Below are 23,966 nucleotides of genomic sequence, written 5' to 3' on the forward strand. Positions count from 1 at the left end.
CCAACACTTCTCATTTCACTACAATAACCCCTCAGATGGACTACTGAATCTCCACGCCCCTCATACAAATTAAACTTTGGCATCTTAAACCCTTTCAGCTTTCTGGATAGCTCATCTTGCTTTACTGTCTTAACAGGCTTTTCAATTTCACCGGGAGGCGCAAAATAAGGAGCGTGAGATTATGGATCCGAGACTTTGAAAGTTGGTTCTAGAGCATAGTGTTTGGCATCGGGGACTTTGAACACAGTCTCATTAGAGGATCGAGGAAAGGTAGCAGGTTGATGAGCTACCAAAACATGAGTGGTCAAAGGAGCGGGATATGAGGTGGTTCTGGGGAGTAGAGTGTGAAAAGGTTGTGGGGAGATATCCTGGACTTGTGACAGTGGCGGAATGGTGATAAGGCTTTCAATGTAGTTAGTGGGAACTGATGGTGGAGGACGCCCACTAATCCAGGCTTGGTACATTTCAGCCATCTATCCTTTCAACCTTAGGACCTCTTCTTTCAACTCAGATTGTGATTCATCAATCTTCTTAGACGGATCAGTAACACCCGTGTTCAACTCTTTGCTAGCCATGACTACCTTGCTCTTTGACCTTGTGTTGTATGGATGAGTTACCTTAAGAACCACAAACCAACCACCTTTCTTCTCAACAAAGATAACAAAAGGAACAAAATGGGGACATCCTCTTAGCATTAGGGCATTTAATAACTAAAAATATCACATTGCGTGCGATGGACCTAGCAACAATTAACGGTTCTAAAATGACTTCGATGACTTCGAGGGTCACAAGGTCACTTGGCATCGTCCCAATTTTGTTCATTTCAATCTTCTCTTTTCTTTTCCGTTCTTGCACTTCTTGGTTTACTCATTTTATTTCCTTTTTTTCCTAATTATCACTCTATATTTCCTCTCATTTCTCACGTCCCACAACTTCATCCTTTTTTCTCTTTTTCTTCTCTCTTTTTTCTTCTTTTTCTGTTTCTTTTAATTAAAAAATGATTCGATCGAACCCTATGTAGGTTGCCTACATATCATGACGCCGCATGAATCAGATCTTTGCGTAGTTCGGGAAGATCGAGAATAAAGTAAACAAACTAACGTTCTCTTTTTCTTTTTCTTTTTCTTTTTTTCTTTTTCTTTTTTTCTTTTTCTTTTTACCTTAATGACTACTTTGATAAGAAAAGAAAAATAAAAGAAACAAATCTTTTTTTTCTAGACTTAATGTTCTATAGCCTATTCTAAACTCAAGCTTAACATACTTATATTTTTCTTTTCTTCTTTTTGAAACAAACACTCTATGGAAAATTATTAAGGAAAAACCCTACAAGAGAAAAATATTTTTTGATTTATTTTTTAGGAAGGAAATCTATAAACAAACCCAAAAAAAATATTTTGAATTTTCGTTTGATATCCTGAAAAAAAGATTTCGAACCAAGAAATGAAAAAGATAAAAATATTTTTGGATTTCAATTTGACTACATATGAGAGAAACTCTGAAAATAAACCCAAGACCACAGGGTGAGAGAATCTTATAATACGAGGGCTAGTGACTGGTCAAGTCATTAAACTTAGTCATTTTGATCAACATGGCTGCAAGTGGACTGGGTTTATGGGTTTAAACTGACTACGACCAAAGTCGTGGCTACTTCAACCAAAAAAAGGGCGACCCCCTATTCAAACCAAAAGAAGTACCTCACCTCACTTACGAAGAAGTTGTTGGAGCTGGGCTCCGAACTATGAGAGTTTGCTTTTTATCTTTCTCAGAGCGGTCTGATCAAATAGGGGATCAGACTACTCCTGGTGTTTTAACTAGTCATTAATGGTCGGCTTAATTAGTACCCTTTCGGTATGTGTTGGGAACACTAAAGGAAATATAAAAGCAATTTTTATTTAAGTTCTAGATATTAACTTCCTAAGGAAAACCACAAAAGATTTTTTTTTGAACTTCTAGAGTTAGTATTCTAAATAAAACTCTAACGGAAATATAAAAACAGAAAATATCTAGGTTTTTTTTGGATTTTTGATTTACAACACACTTTTACAAATACAAAATAGAAAGTAGAGTAACAAAAGATTTGACATTACTGTACAAAACTAGAAGGTAAAAAACGACATAAAAAGAAAAACAGACTCAAAACATAAAAAGAAAAATCTCCTTAAGCAACTCCTGATTGAGCGATCCTGACTAGATGGCCCTGGAGCGTCTGTCATGTTCAAACTCCGGTAAGTAAATCCGCACATGTATGAGAAAATTAAAATAAAATAAAGTTAAAGACCTAGGACGCTATGTGAGGCAATAACTCTTCCCGTTGGACACATGCAAGACATGATTGTGACTATTTTTCTAAAATTAACCTATGTGGCTAAAAGTGGCTAAAAATGCAAGATTTGGCTAAGACCCCGCGAAGCCAAGAACCTAAGACTTATTAGGAAGACCGGAGCCTACGTGGATTGCCTACGTATCACGCCCCGAAAGACGAGAATTAGGTATGAGTAGTTCGGGCAATTTGGATACGGGTGAGAATTAAAAAAACAACTAATTTAGTGAATTTTTTTTTTTTTGGAAAATGATGAAACATGTAAACTCTTTTTGGATTTTCTTTTCCTTTTTTTTCGGAAAATGATGAAAAAGTGCAACATTTTTTTTTAATTTTCAATTTTTTTTTCTTAACAAAATGTGACAGAAAACATAATCAAGCCCTACTTGCTTTATTTTCACACTTCACCCTCTTTTCTTTCTCATTTTTTTCTTTTTTCATTTGCCCTCAACTATTATTGGTCCGCCAAATGACCCTTTTACCCTTGAAGAAATGCAACATGTAGCACGTAGGATACATCAAGATGGTCTGTTATTTTGGGTACACCTGTCCTAGACGGACCCAACCCCTGTGTTGAGTCTCCAAAGTCAAATGTACGTGATGCAAACAAACGTTCCTACTAGGGATCCGACATGAGGCTGTGTTATTCTAGGTTTAAAAACCTGGGTTTATTTGTTCTAGACCTGGATTACCCAAGCGGACAGCTTGAGCCGGGGGGGGGGGCAGCGTACCGGGAATACAGAAGCTTCACCGACTTTACAACTTGTCCGAACCTCGTTCTACAATTGGAATATGACTCTAACAGAAAAGAAGTCACACGAAGTGCACACTTCCAAATGATTTAGAAGACTCAGAGAGAGGAGGGTTTCGTAACAATTTATATACAGTTCAAACAATATCAAAACTGTAAAAAGTGACATTTAGCACCTTAGGCTCAAACATGTAAAAATCAGATAATAAACAAAAGCCAAATATAACAATTATTCTAAGCTCGAATTCTGAACCCTAAACTAGAGATTCTGAGTTCTTGTCCCCAGCAGGGTCGCTAGAGCTATCACACCTCCTTTTTACTACCCTCAAAGGCGTATAAGGGAGTTTTTTTCAATTTAATTGACAATCGAAATGAGATTATTTTATTTGAAATTAAGAGTCGTCACTTGGGATAATTTGTGGTGTCCCAAGTCATCAGTTTAAAATCCCGAATCGAGGAAAGATTGACTCTATTTTATAGTTCGCGAACACAAAAATCCGAGCAAGAAATTCTGTTAACCGGGGAAAAATTGTTAGGAATTCCCAGGTTCCGTGGTTCTAGCACGGTCACTCAACTATTATTATTGGCCTATTTGTCTGATTTTAAAACATTTTTAAACCTATGTGCATTTTTAACTTTATTACCCCTTTTAATTGATTTAAACCTATTTTAGGAAGATTTAATGTCATTTAAAAACACATAGTAGACCACGCTACATGAAATGCACCCATGGTTCGCAACACGCTTTATTTAACATTGTTGAGAATTGGGTCACAGGAAATGTACACCCGAATTTAGTAATTAAAAATTACAACTACGTCACGGGAACCGTACCCGTAGCTATGATGAATTATAAAGCATGCCTAAAGCAACTACAAGTGTTTAAAGTGTTTTCGACACTAAGTCAATATTAATGTGAGGGCCATAGGTTATGGGTTTTACTTGTGTATGGCGCACCTCGACATAGCTTATGTGTTCCTCTTGTATAAAGGGAAGTTAGCTTCAACCCATGACAAACCCATTGAATCTAATGGAGGAAACAATAGAATGTACAATCCCTAAACGACCAAAACTAATAAAATCAATTTGATGCTTGCATAGATCTAGCAGAAAAATTAATAGATTTATCATCAAAATCGCTAATGTATACTAGATCCAACACAGAAACCCCTAATTATCCAAACCAAAACATCAAATAGCACATGCACAAACAATAGCAATTCATCCAAAAAACCATCTCAATTAATAACCTATTCCTATATTTAAAAATTATCCGATTTACAAGTAACCGCTATACATGTGTACACTAAATAACACAAAAATTAGCATCCAGATTAATAATGAAAATATTCTGTCTATGCTACCTCTAACCTGGGATTTTCACTACAGAATCATGTAATTACAACAAATTGTATACACAAAACACATACACACACATTTGGAGAGAACAGAAGACTAGAGGATTAAAAACTTAATCCTGGAGCAACGATTAAAGCAAGACTAAAAATAAAACATAAAACACTCACATGGGAAATGCCAAAAAGGAAGAGTTTAGAATCGGACCTTAATAATACTAACAAGAACTCAGTTACAACACACTCTGGCGAACTAAATCTGACCGGGAAATGCAACAATAGCAGGAGCTTGGACCGCGAACCCTGTCGGCAACCTCGAACCGGCACCGAAAAGCTCGAAACCCAAATTGAAATTCTAGCTAAACTGCATCGTCACTTGAACGACCATGAAAGCTGAGCTATCATTTTCTTTTCTTTTCTATCTGACGATGTGGTATTATATATTGAAGTGGAGGCTTGCAATATTTGTAAAAAATGAGAAGACATTAGCTGGCAAAATTTGGAGAATCTTTATGGCATTGTGCAAAGAGTCAACTATTTTTTGTGATAGTCTGTTTAAAAGGAAAAGGAAAAGAATGATAGGGGTCTCTGTAGGTTGAAGAAGAAGACGTCCCGGGGGGATCTCGTATCTATTGCGGCGCCTTTTTCTTTTTGTTGTATTTTCAGCTCTTTGTGTGTATTTGCCCTGATGGTCCTTAGGCGTTTTAGGTTGGCTTTTATAGAGGGTAGGGATCTAGGTTTTTGTAGGGTTTTTTAGGTTAAGGGGTATGGGCCTAGGAATTATAGGTTAGGTCCGGAAATTAGGCCTAAAAATGGGTCGTTTAAGCCCGAATTTTATTCTTTGGTGAACAAGACAAAAATCCTACCTTACTTATTAATTAATTTTACTTAAATAAAATAACTATTAAAATAAGACTATCCGCTGAAACAAACCTATTTTTTTTGGTATTTTCAAATATCATATTAAAATAAAAATAAGGTACTATTTTAGTATATTTTTTTAGCTTTATGAAAGGTACATAAAAAATAAAAAAAATAAGGTACTATTTTAGTATATTTTTTTAGTTTTATGAAAGGTACATAAAAAATAAAATATTTTTGTTTTGTAATTTTCATTTTTTGTTATAAAATAAAGTAAAAGAGCGATACTAAACCTAAACTATATATTTACGCTAAAAATGTGTAAAATCTTGGAGAGGGTCAAAAATTACATGTCTACACATATGATAGAGAATAACGAAGAATGGGACCCTGAGAGATTGATTAGGCTTATTCGAGAAGGCGATGACTTTAAAGTGGTAGTCACACTTACTCCTATTGTGGTACAGACTCAGTCACCAATCGAGATTGAGGTAGCTGCATCAGTTCCATTTAAGGTAGAGGTAGCTCCACCTGCGACCACCCCCGCTCCATTTGAAGTAGAAGTGGTCACACCTTTCACAGTGACAGTATCAACCACACCTCCTTTCAACTCAAAAGCAATACCCTGTGATTACGTTGCCGAAGCTCGACGAAAGGGAAAGGAAAAAATGGAGGAATCTGATGCTGCACAAGGGATGACAAAGGACTGGAAGAGTCTATACGCATGAACATTTGGGAGGACCAAGTAAGGATGCCACTACCAAGCAGACTGTCATTGAAACAGGGCCAGATGACCTTTGGAGGAAAATACAAGTGAAGGAGTATTCCGTCATTGACCATTTGAACAAAACCGCAGCTCAAATATCTATCCTGTCACTTCTGCAAAATTCAGAGGCGCATAAGAATGCTTTAATGAAGGTGTTGAGTGAAGTTTATGTACCCAACAATATCACCGGCGGAGAGATGGCCAATATGGTAGGGCAGGTACTGAAAAGTCATAAGATCATCTTCCACAAAGATGAGCTACCGCCTAAGGGGTTGAATCACAACTGACCGATGCATATTACAGTACAATTTGAAGACAAATTCATTTCCAGGGCTTTGGTTGATAGAGGTTCGAGCCTCAATATTTGTCCGTTGCACACTCTGAAAAGGTTGGACAAAGGTTTTTATGAAATACGGGTAGGAAGCATGAACGTGAAAGGTTTCGATATGTCTCAAAGGGCCATGATCGGGGAAATTAACCTTTGCTTGAAGATGGGGCCAACTTGGTTCAATGTCGAGTTTTAGGTACTCGACATACCGGCCTCATATAATCTTCTGTTAGGCTGACCATGGATCCATGCCGCTGGGCCTGTGCCTTCCACACTACATCAAGCTGTGAAGTTTGAATGGAATCGTCAGGAGGTGATCATTCACAGAGATGGGAGTAACCCCATTTACACTAGTCAAACCATCCCGGCTATTGGACATAATGTCACACCTCCCTTTTTCATTTACACCCCCGGAAGGGAGTATAAGGGAGTTTTTCCAATCAAAGGACAATCGAAATGGGATTTATTGTTTAAAGATTCAGAGTCGCCATTTGGGAGATTTATGGTGTCCCAAGTGGTTGAATCCCGAATCGAGGAAAAAGCTTGACTCTGTTTAAAAGTCCGCGAACACAGAAATCCGGGTAAGGAATTCATTTAACTCGGGAGAAGGTGTTAGGCATTCCCGAGTTCTATGGTTCTAGCACGGTCGCTCAACTGTTATATTCGGCTTAACTCTCTGATTCTAAAAACACGTTTTAACCTATGATGCAATTTTAAACTTTTGACCGCTTTTAATTAATCTTTTGAAGAAGATTGAGCGTCATTTAAAATGTGCCTTTGGATCGCGCCACATGAAATGCACCCACAATCTTAAATACATTTTAGTCAACATTTTAAGATTTTGATTTGGGTCACATGAAATGCACACCCGAGTTTAGGAAGGTAATATTATTAAGTTACGCGCCTAAAGCAACCACGCGTATTCGCGAACTATTTAATCTCTTGCAAATCCGATTTATCAAATACCAAAACCATTATTAGGAGGCCAATTACTGAAACGGGCGGCTGAACAAATTCCTATCAATACTTCAGTAATTAAAACCAAAAATAACATGCCAATGTAATAACCCATATTCAATTTGGATTTTGAGGAAATTTACGAAGCCTGCAATGGGAATTATAGGCAGTGTTACATTTTTTAACTGAACTCTATTAAGCAAAGACATTTTATCTAAAATATAAACCAATCCTCAAAACCCTTTTCCTTTTCTCATTCAATTTAATTTCTAATGGGAAAAATACAGCTAATATAAGCACATAACATGTCTGAAACTAAAATTTTACAATTAAAAAAAATGCCAAGAATTTTGCAATCAAGAACAGACAACCCATAAGAAATTACGCTTTGAAAATTTGCTAACTAACTAATATCAACTAAAAATGCAAAACAAACCATATGACAAAATGCCTTCCTCATACATATTTCACAAAAAAAACAAAAACATGTGTTTAATAACATAGTAACAGAATAAAATACAATGAATGGAACAAATTGGAAACTAAACCTTCATAGAAAATGGAACAAGCTACTGCTGACCTTTATGCTAACGATTCGACGTCGAACAATGCTGAACTTCTGATGAAACACAACTTCATTCACAACACTGTTTCAACGCTCGACTAACAGACACGGACTCGAACGGAGAATGTAGCAGCGCCAGAACCTTGAACAACCATTCAGATCGCACCCATATCAGTTTCTGCCGAGTTTGATGTGTAGAAGAAGGTGAAAATGGTTGTGTGTATCTAAGTTCAAAAAGAAGGAAAGGCTGAAAGGTCGTTGGCCAACGAGATGGATAAGCAGTCGCTGGTGGTCCTTTTCAGCTTGTTTTCTGGCGGGTTTGCTGATTAGGGAGCGGCTGGCATCGAGATTTGTGCCCGTTGGGTCGCTGGTTTGATGAGAGGAGGAGTCAAAGGGTGGTCTGGTTCGTCGGTTGTTGAAGAGAGCAGAAGTCAATGTAGGTTTCGAAGCTGAAGGAGAAGGATATGGGGCTAGGCGCTGCTACATGAAGAAGACTACTTGGGAGAATTTCAGATCTTGTCTCTCATTTCAGTCCAAACGGCGCTCTTCAGTGTACCCCCCCTCCCCTCTCCAGATTCTTTTTAGGCCTTACCTATATGTAGAGTCTAGGTTTAGGTGTATTTTTTGTGTATTTTGCCAATTAGTCCCTAGGTCTTTTTGTGTTAAGTCCTTAGGGTCTTCTTTATTTGTTTTTGTTCCAAAGAAGAGTCTAGAAGGGTCCCTAGGCTTAATGGGCTAATCCAAATTCGACCAAGAATTGGGCTCTAAAACTCTTAAAATTGTAATCCAACACCTTAATTGACTCCTTTTAAAATAAGATAAAAATACTACACTATCCAAAACTAACCCTAATTAATTAAACTAAATATGAAACTATTTTTGTGTTTTATAAAGATAAAAATAAGGTACCATTTTTACATATTTATTTTTAAAAATTATGCAAAATATATAAACTAAGATATATTTTTTTTAATTTACATTTTTCTTGTAATAAAATAAAGTAAAAGAATAAAAATGAGTTGAAATAGCTATATTAGGCCTAAATTAAATATTTACATGCTAAAATATAAAAAATCTTGGGGATGATCGAAAATCACATGTCTACACATAAAAGAAGGCTAGGAAGGGAAACCTATCATCACATTGAACGCGTCTGTCACACCTCCTTTTTGTGCGCCCGCCCCGAAGGGTTAAATGCGCGAGGGAGTTTTTCCAATTTAAGTGACAATATTCGAAGTGGGATTATTTATTTAATTCAGAGTCGCCACTTGGGAAAGGTTTGGCTTTTGGTGTCCCAAGTCACCGGTTTATCTTGAATCCCAAATCGAGGAAATTTTCGACTTTTCCAAATGAAGTCTGCGAACCAGAAATTCTAAGTAAGGAATTCTGTTGACCCGAGGGAAGGTGTTAGGCACCCTCGAATCTCGTGGTTCTAGCACGGTCGCTTAAATTGTTATAATGGCTAAATATCTGATTTAAATACATGTTGTGACTTATGTGCTTTATTAAGTTTAAACCGCTTTTATTATTATCATTTAGTTTTATAGAATTGCAACGTCGCGAAAATGCATCTCGAACCACGTCACAATCAATGCACCCGTGATCGTCGACATATTTTGACTCCGTTGAGATTTGGATTTGGGTCACATCAATGTGCACCCGTGTTTAAGAAGGTTAAATTATTAAGCCGCGCCTAAAGAGTCTAGCGCGTTATTATTTTTGTAGAAGGCCATGAAATTCACTAAACGGCCTATCCCGAATTCTAAAATTTATTATGGTTATTTATTGAGGGCCCCACAATTTTGCGTTTTATTTGGCGAGGCTCGTCTCTATTTTAGAAAGGATATCCTAAAGTGGCTACATTTCTAATGCGTTTGTCTCGAAAACTAGAAGAAAAAAGGTACATGCTAATTTAATTATATGCTTTGGCCTAATCCGGATTCTTATGGTTAATTATTTACAAAGTTGAGAAAACATTGTACTTCAATGGAAAAATGCTTTAATTTGACAAAGAAATCCGTTTATTCTAACGAAATACAACACTTAATCCGAATAAACATCTTTAAGTCGAATTTAGATTAACTTGCTTAAACAGGGTTAATAGAATTCCTTATTAAAGAATACTACCGATGATATTCAAAACTAGCCCTATAAACTGCCCAAAGAAATCGAAACTGGGTGATTCAAAACTGTATTATATTTGGCTAGATTTAACAGCCATTTGCCTCTACTTATTCAAAGCATGCTGAAAGAGTGAATTTAATTTTAACAATTGCACTAAATAGTTTCACATTCCATGAGTTATATTTACATCCTGTATGCTACTAAATGAATCAAATACCACAGTTTCAAATAAACATTAATTAAGTACAAACTTACTAATGTATTCTCTATTAGGCTATAAGTTAAAGGATTTATACAACTTTAACAATATTCGCAAAGCTATAAGTAAGGCAACAGATGATAAAAAATTCTTTAGATCTTTCGATTCATGCTTTTCAATGTTACAATCAGCTACACCAATGTGAGACTCGAGATGTGTACCTGGAAATACTGAAAATGCAAAGGAGAAGAGGAAGAAGATAGGGAAATCAGCAGCAGCAAGAAACAGAATAGCGGCAGCAGCAACAAGCAAAATAATTGGAATAGAATCAAGATCCCAGCTAGACCAAGTCCCAGAGTAAACCAACAAACAACCAGTAGACTCAGTTGGATTTAGAAGAAATCAGTATTGGACAAACAGGTCGAGACCAGTGAAATCAAGACAGCAAGAAGGATGCAATTTCTAGTTTTGTCTGTCTGTGTTATCAAACAGAGTTCTTTTTCAGTTTTTCTGCTTTTCAGAACTTCAACTCTCAATCTCCAAACTAAGTTTTCTGTGTGTATTCTCTTTTTCTCTATCTGTGTGTGTGTATCTATGTCTATCTTCAGGTCTGTGTGCCTGTCTATGTATATATGTGTATGTGTTCAGCCCCTCTTCCCAGATCTATCTCTTTTTTTTCTGCCCCCCTTTTAAACTGATGGGAGTCCTCCTTTTATAAGCCTCAAATCATCCCTTTAACAGCCTGTTTAGATCATCAGAACACCTTCCCATGTGCTGCCCCTTTTCAGTTTCCACTTAGCTAATTAAGTATAAACCTCCCCCATCATATTCCCTGGCAGTCTTACTTTTGAGTAATGTTTATTATTTCTGAAACTAAAGTAGAGTATGGGCAGCAGAATGTGGTTTGACAGCATATGCTGTCAAACTATTTTAATTCAGAAAGGGGGCCTTTATGCACATGTGGTGCACAAGTGCACATGCCATCAATTCAGTTTGCAATTACAGACCACACCTTAGATTTCTGAAATCCAATTAATAACTATAAGTAACTAGACTCAGTTCCTAATTAGATTCAGGCAATGCTTAACAGCAGCAGGTCAATTTGTTATTGTTCAGACAGTTAAAACTAATTGACGACACATGTCGACTCGACTATATTAATCATAACATGTACAATCGTAGCCAAAATCAGACATTCAACAGTATCACACAAGGGGTTCAGATTGCAATGTTAATACAGAATGTCCCTGGGAACTAATTGAACGAACCAATTCAAATTCATTTGATTGTACAGCTTACACATACACATTATCAGTGAATAGAAAAGTGACTTAATCAAACACGTAGGTTCAGGCAAAGTGGACAGGACACAGTTGATAAAAAAATTCAAAGACAACAAATTACACAAGACATTCGGCCAATACGAACAGACCTTTAAACCACACACGTACTGAATAACAAAGAAAAAACAAACTTACCTTAAACTTTGAAAGCAGGAACAGAAAAAATCAGCTTGTGTTGTACAGACCCTTTCTCAAGGTTGAACGGACTTTAATTGAAATGTTTCTCAAATGAGAAACACTTCGATTAAGGTCCATTAGACCCTAATTTCTTGGTTCGAACAGGCACGGAACAGGCACGAGGAAACCTAGGGTTCTAGAGGGCAGATTTAGGTTTTGGACTTTCTTGGTTAGATTCGGACCAAACCAAGCATGGTTTGGTCACGAGGGGGTCCGGTGATTGTCTGGTATGAATCTAGGGCAGATCGGTGTAGATCGAGTTTTGCTCGAATCTTCAAATGAAGATTCGAGGACCTAGAGGATGATTCGAACTAAACGGTCCACAGATCCATGTTCAGGGGGGTGAGATGGTCCTATGGTGTTAAGGTGAAGGCCACCGGCGTTCATGCCGCCGGCTTTCATGGTGAAGAATACAGGGGCGGCTAGGGTTTGGAGGGGAAGGGGATGAGGACGAAGGTGACCTAAGGCTGGGGGTTCGGATAGGGGGCAGGGTAAAGGTTATGGGTTTATATAGTTAGTGAGGGGTTGATTCCTAGCCATTGGATGGGGTGCGATGAAGGGTCAGGATCTCTTGGCTGATGGGAGACGGTGTCGTTTCATCCTAAAGGGGTTTGGGTCGGTCCGGGTGGTAACGGGTCGGGTTCATCAGTGGGTTATGGGGAAGTGATCTTGGCCGTTGATCAATCTGAGATCAACGACCCAGATCAGACTGGATTAAAACGGCGTTGTTTGGACATTCTTAAAGTAGGCTGGTCTGGACCGGGGCAAGCACGGGTTTTGGGCTGAGTTGTTTGGGCCAATTTATTTAAAATTGGACTGGCCCAAGTCCGAGAATTCTTTCTTCTCTTTTATTATTTATTTTTTTTTCTTTTGAATTAATTGACCAAATAATACCATATAAAACCATAAACAACATTTTACATACAATTGACATTAATTATACTAACATGACAGAAATAAAAATGAAAGATGCACATTTTTTATTTATTTATTTTAAAAATAAACACGGACGGGATTACAGATAACTAACGAATATGCCACACAAAATCCAAAACCTGTACAGCAGGACCATTTGTCACATTTTTTATTTCTTTTGGAGCGATTGTCGCGCGAAACAAAAATCACGTGCTCACAGCTGCCCCTCTTTGTTCGGAAACCCAAAGAGTTTTCGTGCAAAGATAAGTGAGCGGGTATGAGCGATTTTTGCCTATGGACTACTCCGTGTGAAGCATGTTTTGAAAGATCTGACCGAATCTTTGCTTCAAAGATTTCCTACATATCCTGGGCTAAACAGGAATCAGGTCAATGTAGTTCGGGAAGCTTCGGTAGCTGGGACTACCATGGGATCGCAATGCTTGCTGTTACTGTTGTTGCTGTTGTCACCTGCTTTACTGACCGCCTTATTACAACCAAAGAAACATTGAAACTGAACTAAATACTTATATGCATGTCAACTGCTAGTTACAAGATCCCTATCCATGATTCTTTTGCGACTTGATCATGGGTCTTAGCTGATTTTGCTTGGAGACTTCGATCCGAATCTTGATGCTTGCGAGTTGTAGGTGCTTGTTTAATCTCTGGGATACTCAGTGAGACGTGACTGGCAGATCTCTAGACCTTAATCAAATCTTGGAACGATCCGCCTTCCATTTTCTCCGGTATCTCGGGACATCTTCTTTTTGTCTTTTCTTTTTTGATTCTGAGTTGAGACTCATCTCGTGGGTCATTTCGATCCGTGTGGCTCGAGGTTAGACCTGCGGGATAAAACAAACAAACGAACGAAATTTTCTGCCCCAGTTTCACTAGGAAAATTTCGTTAATTATTCGCCAGGAAGTTCATAAAATTGAGGATGGGAGATAAAAATGCTCAGTTCAGGGTTGGAGCCCTAATACCGAATAGCTGGGGAGAAGTTCAGTTTTTAGAGTTGAAACTCTAATACTGACCAACTGGGGAAAAATTCAGTTTAGGGTTTTAAAACCCTAATGCTGACCAAAGGAAAAATTCAGTTTAGGGTTTAAAACCCTAATGCTGACTAAAGGAAAATTCAGTTTAGGGTTTAAAACCCTAATGCTAACCAAAGGAAAAATTCAGCTTAGGGTTTAAAACCTTAATGCTGATTGCATAGAAAAGCTCAGTTTAGGGTTTAGAACCCTAATGCTGGCTGAATGGAAAAATTCAATTTAGGGTTTAAAACCCTAATGCTGACTGCATGGAAAAGCTCAGTTTAGGGTTTAAAACCCTAATGCTGGCTGAATGAAAAAAGTTCAGTTTAGGGTTTAAAACCCTAATGCTGGCTGAATGGAAAAAGTTCAGTTTAGGGTTTAAAACCCTAATGCTGACTAAAGGAAAAATTCAGTTTAGGGTTTAAAACCCTAATGCTGACTGAATGGAAAAAATTCAGTTTAGGGTTTAAAACCCTAATGCTGACTAAAGGAAAAAGTTCAGTTTAGGGTTTAAAACCCTAATGCTGACTAAAGGAAAAATTCAGTTTAGGGTTTAAAACCCTAATGCTGACTGCATGGAAGAGCTCAGTTTAGGGTTTAAAACCCTAATGCTGGCTGAAAGGAAAAGTTTAGTTTAGGGTTTAAAACCCTAATGCTGACTGCATGGAAAAACTCAGTTTAGGGTTTAAAACCCTAATGCTGGCTGAATGGAAAAAGTTCAGTTTACGGTTTAAAACCCTAATGCTGACTGAATGGAAAAAGTTCAGTTTAGGGTTTAAAACCCTAATGCTGACTGCATGGAAAAGCTCAGTTTAGGGTTTAAAACCCTAATGCTGACTGAATGGAAAAAGTTCAGTTTAGGGTTTAAAACCCTAATGCTGACTGCATGGAAAAGCTCAGTTTAGGGTTTAAAACCCTAATGCTGACTGAATGGAAAAAGTTCAGTTTAGGGTTTAAAACCCTAATGCTGACTGCATGGAAGAGCTCAGTTTAGGGTTTAAAACCCTAATGCCGGCTGAAAGGAAAAATTCAGTTTAGGGTTTAAAACCCTAATGTTGACTGCATGGAAAAGCTCATTTTAGGGTTTAAAACCCAATTGCTGGCTGAATGGAAAAAGTTCAATTTAGGGTTTAAAACCCTAATGCTGACTAAAGGAAAAAGTTCAGTTTAGGGTTTAAAACCCTAATGCTGACTAAAGGAAAAAGTTCAGTTTAGGGTTTAAAACCCTAATGCTGACTAAAGGAAAAATTCAGTTTAGGGTTTAAAACCCTAATACTGACTGCATGGAAGAGCTCAGTTTAGGGTTTAAAACCCTAATGCCGGCTGAAAGGAAAAATTCAATTTAGGGTTTAAAACCCTAATGCTGACTGCATGGAAAAGCTCAGTTTAGGGTTTAAAACCCTAATGCTGGCTGAAAGGAAAAGTTCAGTTTAGGGTTTAAAACCCTAATGCTGACTGCATGGAAAAACTCAGTTTAGGGTTTAAAACCCTAATGCTGGCTGAATGGAAAAAGTTCAGTTTAGGGTTTAAAACCCTAATGCTGACTAAAGGAAAAATTCAGTTTAGGGTTTAAAACCCTAATGCTGACTGCATGGAAAAGCTCAGTTTAGGGTTTAAAACCCTAATGCTGGCTGAATGGAAAAAATCAGTTTAGGGTTTAAAACCCTAATGCTGACTACATGGAAAAGCTCAGTTTAGGGTTTAAAACCCTAATGCTGGCTGAATGGAAAAAGTTCAGTTTAGGGTTTAAAACCCTAATGCTGACTAAAGGAAAAATTCAGTTTAGGGTTTAAAACCCTAATGCTGACTGCATGGAAGAGCTCAGTTTAGGGTTTAAAACCCTAATGCCGGCTGAAAGGAAAAATCAGTTTAGGGTTTAAAACCCTAATGCTGACTGTATGGAAAAGCTCAGTTTAGGGTTTAAAACCCTAATGCTGACTGCATGGAAAAGCTCAGTTTAGGGTTTAAAACCCTAATGCTGGCTGAATGGAAAAAGTTCAGTTTAGGGTTTAAAACCCTAATGCTGACTAAAGGAAAAATTCAGTTTAGGGTTTAAAACCCTAATGCTGACTGCATGGAAAAGCTCAGTTTAGGGTTTAAAACCCTAATGCTGGCTGAATGGAAAAAGTTCAGTTTAGGGTTTAAAACCCTAATGCTGACTAAAGGAAAAAGTTCAGTTTAGGGTTTAAAACCCTAATGCTGACTAAAGGAAAAAGTTCAGTTTAGAGTTTAAAACCCTAATGCTGACTGAATGGAAAAAGTTCAGTTTAGGGTTTAAAACCCTAATGCTGACTAAAGGAAAAAGTTCAGTTTAGGGTTTAAAACCCTAATGCTGACTAAAGGAAAAATTCAGTTTAGGGTTTAAAACCCTAATGCTGACTGCATGGAAGAGCTCAGTTTAGGGTTTAAAACCCTAATGCTGGCTGAATGGAAAAAGTTCAGTTTAGGGTTTAAAACCCTAATGCTGACTAAAGGAAAAAGTTCAGTTTAGGGTTTAAAACCCTAATGTTGACTAAAGGAAAAATTCAGTTTAGGGTTTAAAACCCTAATACTGACTGAATGGAAGAAGTTCAGTTTAGGGTTTAAAACCCTAATGCTGACTAAAGGAAAAAGTTCAGTTTAGTGTTTAAAACCCTAATGATGACTAAAGGAAAAATTCAGTTTAGGGTTTAAAACCCTAATGCTGACTGCATGGAAGAGTTTAGTTTAGGGTTTAAAACCCTAATGCCGGCTGAAAGGAAAAATTCAGTTTAGGGTTTAAAACTCTAATGCTAACTGCATGGAAAAGCTCAGTTTAGGGTTTAAAACCATAATGCTGGCTGAAAGGAAAAGTTCAGTTTAGGGTTTAAAACCCTAATACTGACTGCATCGAAAAACTCAGTTTAGGGTTTAAAACCCTAATGCTGGCTGAATGGAAAAAGTTCAGTTTAGGGTTTAAAACCCTAATGCTGACTAAATGAAAAATTCCGTTTAGGGTTTAAAACCCTAATGTTGACTGCATGGAAGAGCTCAGTTTAGGGTTTAAAACCCTAATGCCGGCTGAAAGGAAAAATTCAGTTTAGGGTTTAAAACCCTAATGCTGACTGCATGGAAAAGCTCAGTTTAGGGTTTAAAACCCTAATGCTGGCTGAATGGAAAAAGTTTAGTTTAGGGTTTAAAACCCTAATGTTGACTGTATGGAAGAGCTCAGTTTAGGGTTTAAAACCTCTAATGCTGACTAAAGGAAAAATTCAGTTTAGGGTTTAAAACCCTAATGCTGACTGCATGGAAAAGCTCAGTTTAGGGTTTAAAACCCTAATGCTGGATGAATGGAAAAAGTTCAGTTTAGGGTTTAAAACCCTAATGCTGACTAAAGGAAAAAGTTCAGTTTAGGGTTTAAAACCCTAATGCTGACTAAAGGAAAAATTCAGTTTAGGGTTTAAAACCCTAATGCTGACTGAATGGAAAAAGTTCAGTTTAGGGTTTAAAACCCTAATGCTGACTAAAGGAAAAAGTTCAGTTTAGGGTTTAAAACTCTAATGCTGACTAAAGGAAAAATTCAGTTTAGGGTTTAAAATCCTAATGCTGACTGCATGGAAGAGCTCAGTTTAGAGTTTAAAACCCTAATGCCGGTTGAAAGGAAAAATTCAGTTTAGGGTTTAAAACCCTAATGCTGACTGCATGGAAAAGCTCAGTTTAGGGTTTAAAACCCTAATGCTGGCTGAAAGGAAAAGTTCAGTTTAGGGTTTAAAACCCTAATGCTGACTGCATGGAAAAACTCAGTTTAGGGTTTAAAACCCTAATGCTGGCTGAATGGAAAAAGTTCAGTTTAGGGTTTAAAACCCTAATGCTGACTAAAGGAAAAATTCAGTTTAGGGTTTAAAACCCTAATGCTGACTGCATGGAAGAGCTCAGTTTAGGGTTTAAAACACTAATGCTGACTAAAGGAAAATTCAGTTTAGGGTTTAAAACACTAATGCTGACCAAAGGAAAAATTCAGCTTAGGGTTTAAAACCCTAATGCTGATTGCATAGAAAAGCTCAGTTTAGGGTTTAGAACCCTAATGCTGGCTGAATGGAAAAATTCAGTTTAGGGTTTAAAACCCTAATGCTGACCAAAGGAAAAATTCAGTTTAGGGTTTTAAAACCCTAATGCTGATTGCATGAAAAAATTCAGTTTAGGGTTTAAAACCCTAATGCTGGCTGAATGGAAAAAGTTCAGTTTAGGGTTTAAAACCCTACTGCTGACTAAAGGAAAAATTTAGTTTAGGGTTTAAAACCCTAATGCTGACTGCATGGAAGAGCTCAGTTTAGGGTTTAAAACCCTAATGCCGGCTGAAAGGAAAAATTCAGTTTAGGGTTTAAAACCCTAATGCTGACTGCATGGAAAAGCTCAGTTTAGGGTTTAAAACCCTAATGCTGGCTGAATGAAAAAAGTTCAGTTTAGGGTTTAAAACCCTAATGCTGACTGCATGGAAAAACTCAGTTTAGGGTTTAAAACCCTAATGCTGACTAAAGGAAAAATTCAGTTTAGGGTTTAAAACCCTAATGCTGACTGCATGGAAAAGCTCAGTTTAGGGTTTAAAACCCTAATGCTGGCTGAATGGAAAAAGTTCAGTTTAGGGTTTAAAACCCTAATGCTGACTAAAGGAAAAATTCAGTTTAGGGTTTAAAACCCTAATGCTGACTGCATGGAAAAGCTCAGTTTAGGGTTTAAAACCCTAATGCTGGCTGAATGGAAAAAGTTCAGTTTAGGGTTTAAAACCCTAATGCTGACTAAAGGAAAAATTCAGTTTAGGGTTTAAAACCCTAATGCTGACTAAAAGGAAAATTCAGTTTAGGGTTTAAAACCCTAATGCTGACTGAATGGAAAAAGTTTAGTTTAGGGTTTAAAACCCTAATGCTAACTAAAGGAAAAAGTTCAGTTTAGGGTTTAAAACTCTAATGCTGACTAAAGGAAAAATTCAGTTTAGGGTTTAAAACCCTAATGCTGACTGCATGGAAGAGCTCAGTTTAGGGTTTAAAACCCTAATGCTGGCTGAATGGAAAAAGTTAAGTTTAGGGTTTAAAACCCTAATGCTGACTAAAGGAAAAAGTTCAGTTTAGGGTTTAAAACTCTAATGCTGACTAAAGGAAAAATTCAGTTTAGGGTTTAAAACCCTAATGCTGACTAAATGGGAAAATTCAGTTTAGGGTTTAAAACCCTAATGCTGACTAAAGGAAAAAGTTCAGTTTAGGGTTTAAAACCCTAATGCTGACTAAAGGAAAAATTCAGTTTAGGGTTTAAAACCCTAATGCTGACTGCATGGAAGAGCTCAGTTTAGGGTTTAAAACCCTAATGCTGGCTGAAAGGAAAAGTTCAGTTTAGGGTTTAAAACCCTAATGCTGACTGCATGGAAAAACTTTGTTTAGGGTTTAAAACCCTAATGCTGGCTGAATGGAAAAAGTTCAGTTTACGGTTTAAAACCCTAATGCTGACTAAAGGAAAAATTCCGTTTAGGGTTTAAAACCCTAATGCTGACTGCATGGAAGAGCTCAGTTTAGGGTTTAAAACCCTAATGCCGGTTGAAAGGAAAAATTTAGTTTAGGGTTTAAAACCCTAATGCTGACTGCATGGAAAAGCTCAGTTTAGGGTTTAAAACCCTAATGCTGGCTGAATGAAAAAAGTTCAGTTTAGGGTTTAAAACCCTAATGCTGACTGCATGGAAGAGCTCAGTTTAGGGTTTAAAACCCTAATGCCGGCTGAAAGGAAAAATTCAGTTTAGGGTTTATAACCCTAATGTTGACTGCATGGAAAAGCTCATTTTAGGGTTTAAAACCCAATTGCTGGCTGAATGGAAAAAGTTCAATTTAGGGTTGAAAACCCTAATGCTGACTAAAGGAAAAAGTTCAGTTTAGGGTTTAAAACCCTAATGCTGACTAAAGGAAAAATTCAGTTTAGGGTTTAAAACCCTAATGCTGACTGAATGGAAAAAGTTCAGTTTAGGGTTTAAAACCCTAATGCTGACTAAAGGAAAAAGTTCAGTTTAGGGTTTAAAACCCTAATGCTGACTAAAGGAAAAATTCAGTTTAGGGTTTAAAACCCTAATACTGACTGCATGGAAGAGCTCAGTTTAGGGTTTAAAACCCTAATGCCGGCTGAAAGGAAAAATTCAGTTTAGGGTTTAAAACCCTAATGCTGACTGCATGGAAAAGCTCAGTTTAGGGTTTAAAACCCTAATGCTGGCTGAAAGGAAAAGTTCAGTTTAGGGTTTAAAACCCTAATGCTGACTGCATGGAAAAACTCAGTTTAGGGTTTAAAACCCTAATGCTGGCTGAATGGAAAAAGTTCAGTTTAGGGTTTAAAACCCTAATGCTGACTAAAGGAAAAATTCACGTTTAGGGTTTAAAACCCTAATGCTGACTGCATGGAAGAGCTCAGTTTAGGGTTTAAAACCCTAATGCCGGCTGAAAGGAAAAAATCAGTTTAGGGTTTAAAACCCTAATGCTGACTACATGGAAAAGCTCAGTTTAGGGTTTAAAACCCTAATGCTGGCTGAATGGAAAAAGTTCAGTTTAGGGTTTAAAACCCTAATGCTGACTAAAGGAAAAATTCAGTTTAGGGTTTAAAACCCTAATGCTGACTGCATGGAAGAGCTCAGTTTAGGGTTTAAAACCCTAATGCCGGCTGAAAGGAAAAATTCAGTTTAGGGTTTAAAACCCTAATGCTGACTGCATGGAAAAGCTCAGTTTAGGGTTTAAAACCCTAATGCTGGCTGAATGAAAAAAGTTCAGTTTAGGGTTTAAAACCCTAATGCTGACTAAAGGAAAAAGTTCAGTTTAGGGTTTAAAACCCTAATGCTGACTAAAGGAAAAATTCAGTTTAGGGTTTAAAACCCTAATGCTGGCTGAATGGAAAAAGTTCAGTTTAGGGTTTAAAACCCTAATGCTGACTGCATGGAAGAGCTCAGTTTAGGGTTTAAAACCCTAATGACGGCTGAAAGGAAAAATTCAGTTTAGGGTTTAAAACCCTAATGCTGACTGCATGGAAAAACTCAGTTTAGGGTTTAAAACCCTAATGCTGGCTGAATGGAAAAAGTTCAGTTTAGGGTTTAAAACCCTAATGCTGACTAAAGGAAAAAGTTCAGTTTAGGGTTTAAAACCCTAATGCTGACTAAAGGAAAAATTTAGTTTAGGGTTTAAAACCCTAATGCTGACTGAATGGAAAAAGTTCAGTTTAGGGTTTAAAACCCTAATGCTAACTAAAGGAAAAAGTTCAGTTTAGGGTTTAAAACCCTAATGCTGACTAAAGGAAAAATTCAGTTTAGGGTTTAAAACCCTAATGCTGACTGCATGGAAGAGCTCAGTTTAGGGTTTAAAACCCTAATGCTGGCTGAATGGAAAAAGTTAAGTTTAGGGTTTAAAACCCTAATGCTGACTAAAGGAAAAAGTTCAGTTTAGGTTTTAAAACTCTAATGCTGACTAAAGGAAAAATTCAGTTTAGGGTTTAAAACCCTAATGCTGACTGAATGGAAAAAATTCAGTTTAGGGTTTAAAACCCTAATGCTGACTAAAGGAAAAAGTTCAGTTTGGGGTTTAAAACCCTAATGCTGACTAAAGGAAAAATTCAGTTTAGGGTTTAAAACCCTAATGCTGACTGCATGGAAGAGCTCAGTTTAGGGTTTAAAACCCTAATGCTGGCTGAAAGGAAAAGTTCAGTTTAGGGTTTAAAACCCTAATGCTGACTGCATGGAAAAACTCAGTTTAGGGTTTAAAACCCTAATGCTGGCTGAATGGAAAAAGTTCAGTTTACGGTTTAAAACCCTAATGCTGACTAAAGGAAAAATTCCGTTTAGGGTTTAAAACCCTAATGCTGACTGCATGGAAGAGCTCAGTTTAGGGTTTAAAACCCTAATGCCGGTTGAAAGGAAAAATTTAGTTTAGGCTTTAAAACCCTAATGCTGACTGCATGGAAAAGCTCAGTTTAGGGTTTAAAACCCTAATGCTGACTGAATGAAAAAAGTTCAGTTTAGGGTTTAAAACCCTAATGCTGACTGCATGGAAGAGCTCAGTTTAGGGTTTAAAACCCTAATGCCGGCTGAAAGGAAAAATTCAGTTTAGGGTTTAAAACCCTAATGTTGACTGCATGGAAAAGCTCATTTTAGGGTTTAAAACCCAATTGCTGGCTGAATGGAAAAAGTTCAATTTAGGGTTTAAAACCCTAATGCTGACTAAAGGAAAAAGTTCAGTTTAGGGTTTAAAACCCTAATGCTGACTAAAGGAAAAATTCAGTTTAGGGTTTAAAACCCTAATGCTGACTGAATGGAAAAAGTTCAGTTTAGGGTTTAAAACCCTAATATTGACTAAAGGAAAAAGTTCAGTTTAGGGTTTAAAACCCTAATGCTGACTAAAGGAAAAATTCAGTTTAGGGTTTAAAACCCTAATACTGACTGCATGGAAGAGCTCAGTTTAGGGTTTAAAACCCTAATGCCGGCTGAAAGGAAAAATTCAGTTTAGGGTTTAAAACCCTAATGCTGACTGCATGGAAAAGCTCAGTTTAGGGTTTAAAACCCTAATGCTGGCTGAAAGGAAAAGTTCAGTTTAGGGTTTAAAACCCTAATGCTGACTGCATGGAAAAACTCAGTTTAGGGTTTAAAACCCTAATGCTGGCTGAATGGAAAAAGTTCAGTTTAGGGTTTAAAACCCTAATGCTGACTAAAGGAAAAATTCACGTTTAGGGTTTAAAACCCTAATGCTGACTGCATGGAAGAGCTCAGTTTAGGGTTTAAAACCCTAATGCCGGCTGAAAGGAAAAAATCAGTTTAGGGTTTAAAACCCTAATGCTGACTACATGGAAAAGCTCAGTTTAGGGTTTAAAACCCTAATGCTGGCTGAATGGAAAAAGTTCAGTTTAGGGTTTAAAACCTTAATGCTGACTAAAGGAAAAATTCAGTTTAGGGTTTGAAAACCCTAATGCTGACTGCATGGAAGAGCTCAGTTTAGGGTTTAAAACCCTAATGCCGGCTGAAAGGAAAAAATCAGTTTAGGGTTTAAAACCCTAATGCTGACTGTATGGAAAAGCTCAGTTTAGGGTTTAAAACCCTAATGCTGGCTGAATGGAAAAAGTTCAGTTTAGGGTTTAAAAGCCTAATGCTGACTGCATGGAAGAGCTCAATTTAGGGTTTAAAACCCTAATGCTGACTAAAGGAAAAATTCAGTTTAGGGTTTAAAACCCTAATGCTGACTGCATGGAAAAGCTCAGTTTAGGGTTTAAAACCCTAATGCTGGCTGAATGGAAAAAGTTCAGTTTAGGGTTTAAAACCCTAATGCTGACTAAAGGAAAAAGTTCAGTTTAGGGTTTAAAACCCTAATGCTGACTAAAGGAAAAATTCAGTTTAGGGTTTAAAACCCTAATGCTGGCTGAATGGAAAAAAGTTCAGTTTAGGGTTTAAAACCCTAATGCTGGCTGAATGGAAAAAAGTTCAGTTTAGGGTTTAAAACCCTAATGCTGACTAAAGGAAAAATTCAGTTTAGGGTTTAAAACCCTAATGCTGATTGCATGGAAAAGCTCAGTTTAGGGTTTAAAACCCTAATGCTGGCTGAATGGAAAAAGTTCAGTTTAGGGTTTAAAACCCTAATGCTGACTAAAGGAAAAAGTTCAGTTTAGGGTTTAAAACCCTAATGCTGACTAAAGGAAAAATTCAGTTTAGGGTTTAAAACCCTAATGCTGACTGAATGGAAGAAGTTTAGTTTAGGGTTTAAAACCCTAATGCTGACTAAAGGAAAAAGTTCAGTTTAGTGTTTAAAACCCTAATGCTGACTAAAGGAAAAATTCAGTTTAGGGTTTAAAACCCTAATGCTGACTGCATGGAAGAGTTTAGTTTAGGGTTTAAAACCCTAATGCCGGCTGAAAGGAAAAATTCAGTTTAGGGTTTAAAACCCTAATGCTAACTGCATGGAAAAGCTCAGTTTAGGGTTTAAAACCCTAATGCTGGCTGAAAGGAAAAGTTCAGTTTAGGGTTTAAAACCCTAATACTGACTGCATGGAAAAACTCAGTTTAGGGTTTAAAACCCTAATGCTGGCTGAATGGAAAAAGTTCAGTTTAGGGTTTAAAACCCTAATGCTGACTAAAGGAAAAATTCAGTTTAGGTTTTAAAACCCTAATGTTGACTGCATGGAAGAGCTCAGTTTAGGGTTTAAAACCCTAATGCCGGCTGAAAGGAAAAATTCAGTTTAGGGTTTAAAACCCTAATGCTGACTGCATGGAAAAGCTCAGTTTAGGGTTTAAAACCCTAATGCTGGCTGAATGGAAAAAGTT

General features: G+C 37.2%; 1 long non-coding RNA gene across 1 annotated transcript; it reads right to left on the reverse strand.

Annotated features, from left to right (window-relative positions):
- Nucleotides 1-1,985: 1,985 nt before the first annotated feature.
- LOC138880020 (uncharacterized) lies at nt 1,986-5,096 on the reverse strand. Its single transcript, XR_011402730.1, has 2 exons — nt 4,635-5,096; nt 1,986-2,206 (listed from the first exon to the last, which is right to left on the reverse strand). It is a non-coding gene; the product is annotated as an uncharacterized lncRNA (long non-coding RNA).
- Nucleotides 5,097-23,966: the final 18,870 nt, after the last annotated feature.

This window comes from Nicotiana sylvestris, chromosome 1 (assembly GCF_000393655.2).
Source record: "Nicotiana sylvestris chromosome 1, ASM39365v2, whole genome shotgun sequence".
NCBI classification, from domain to species: domain Eukaryota; kingdom Viridiplantae; phylum Streptophyta; class Magnoliopsida; order Solanales; family Solanaceae; genus Nicotiana; species Nicotiana sylvestris.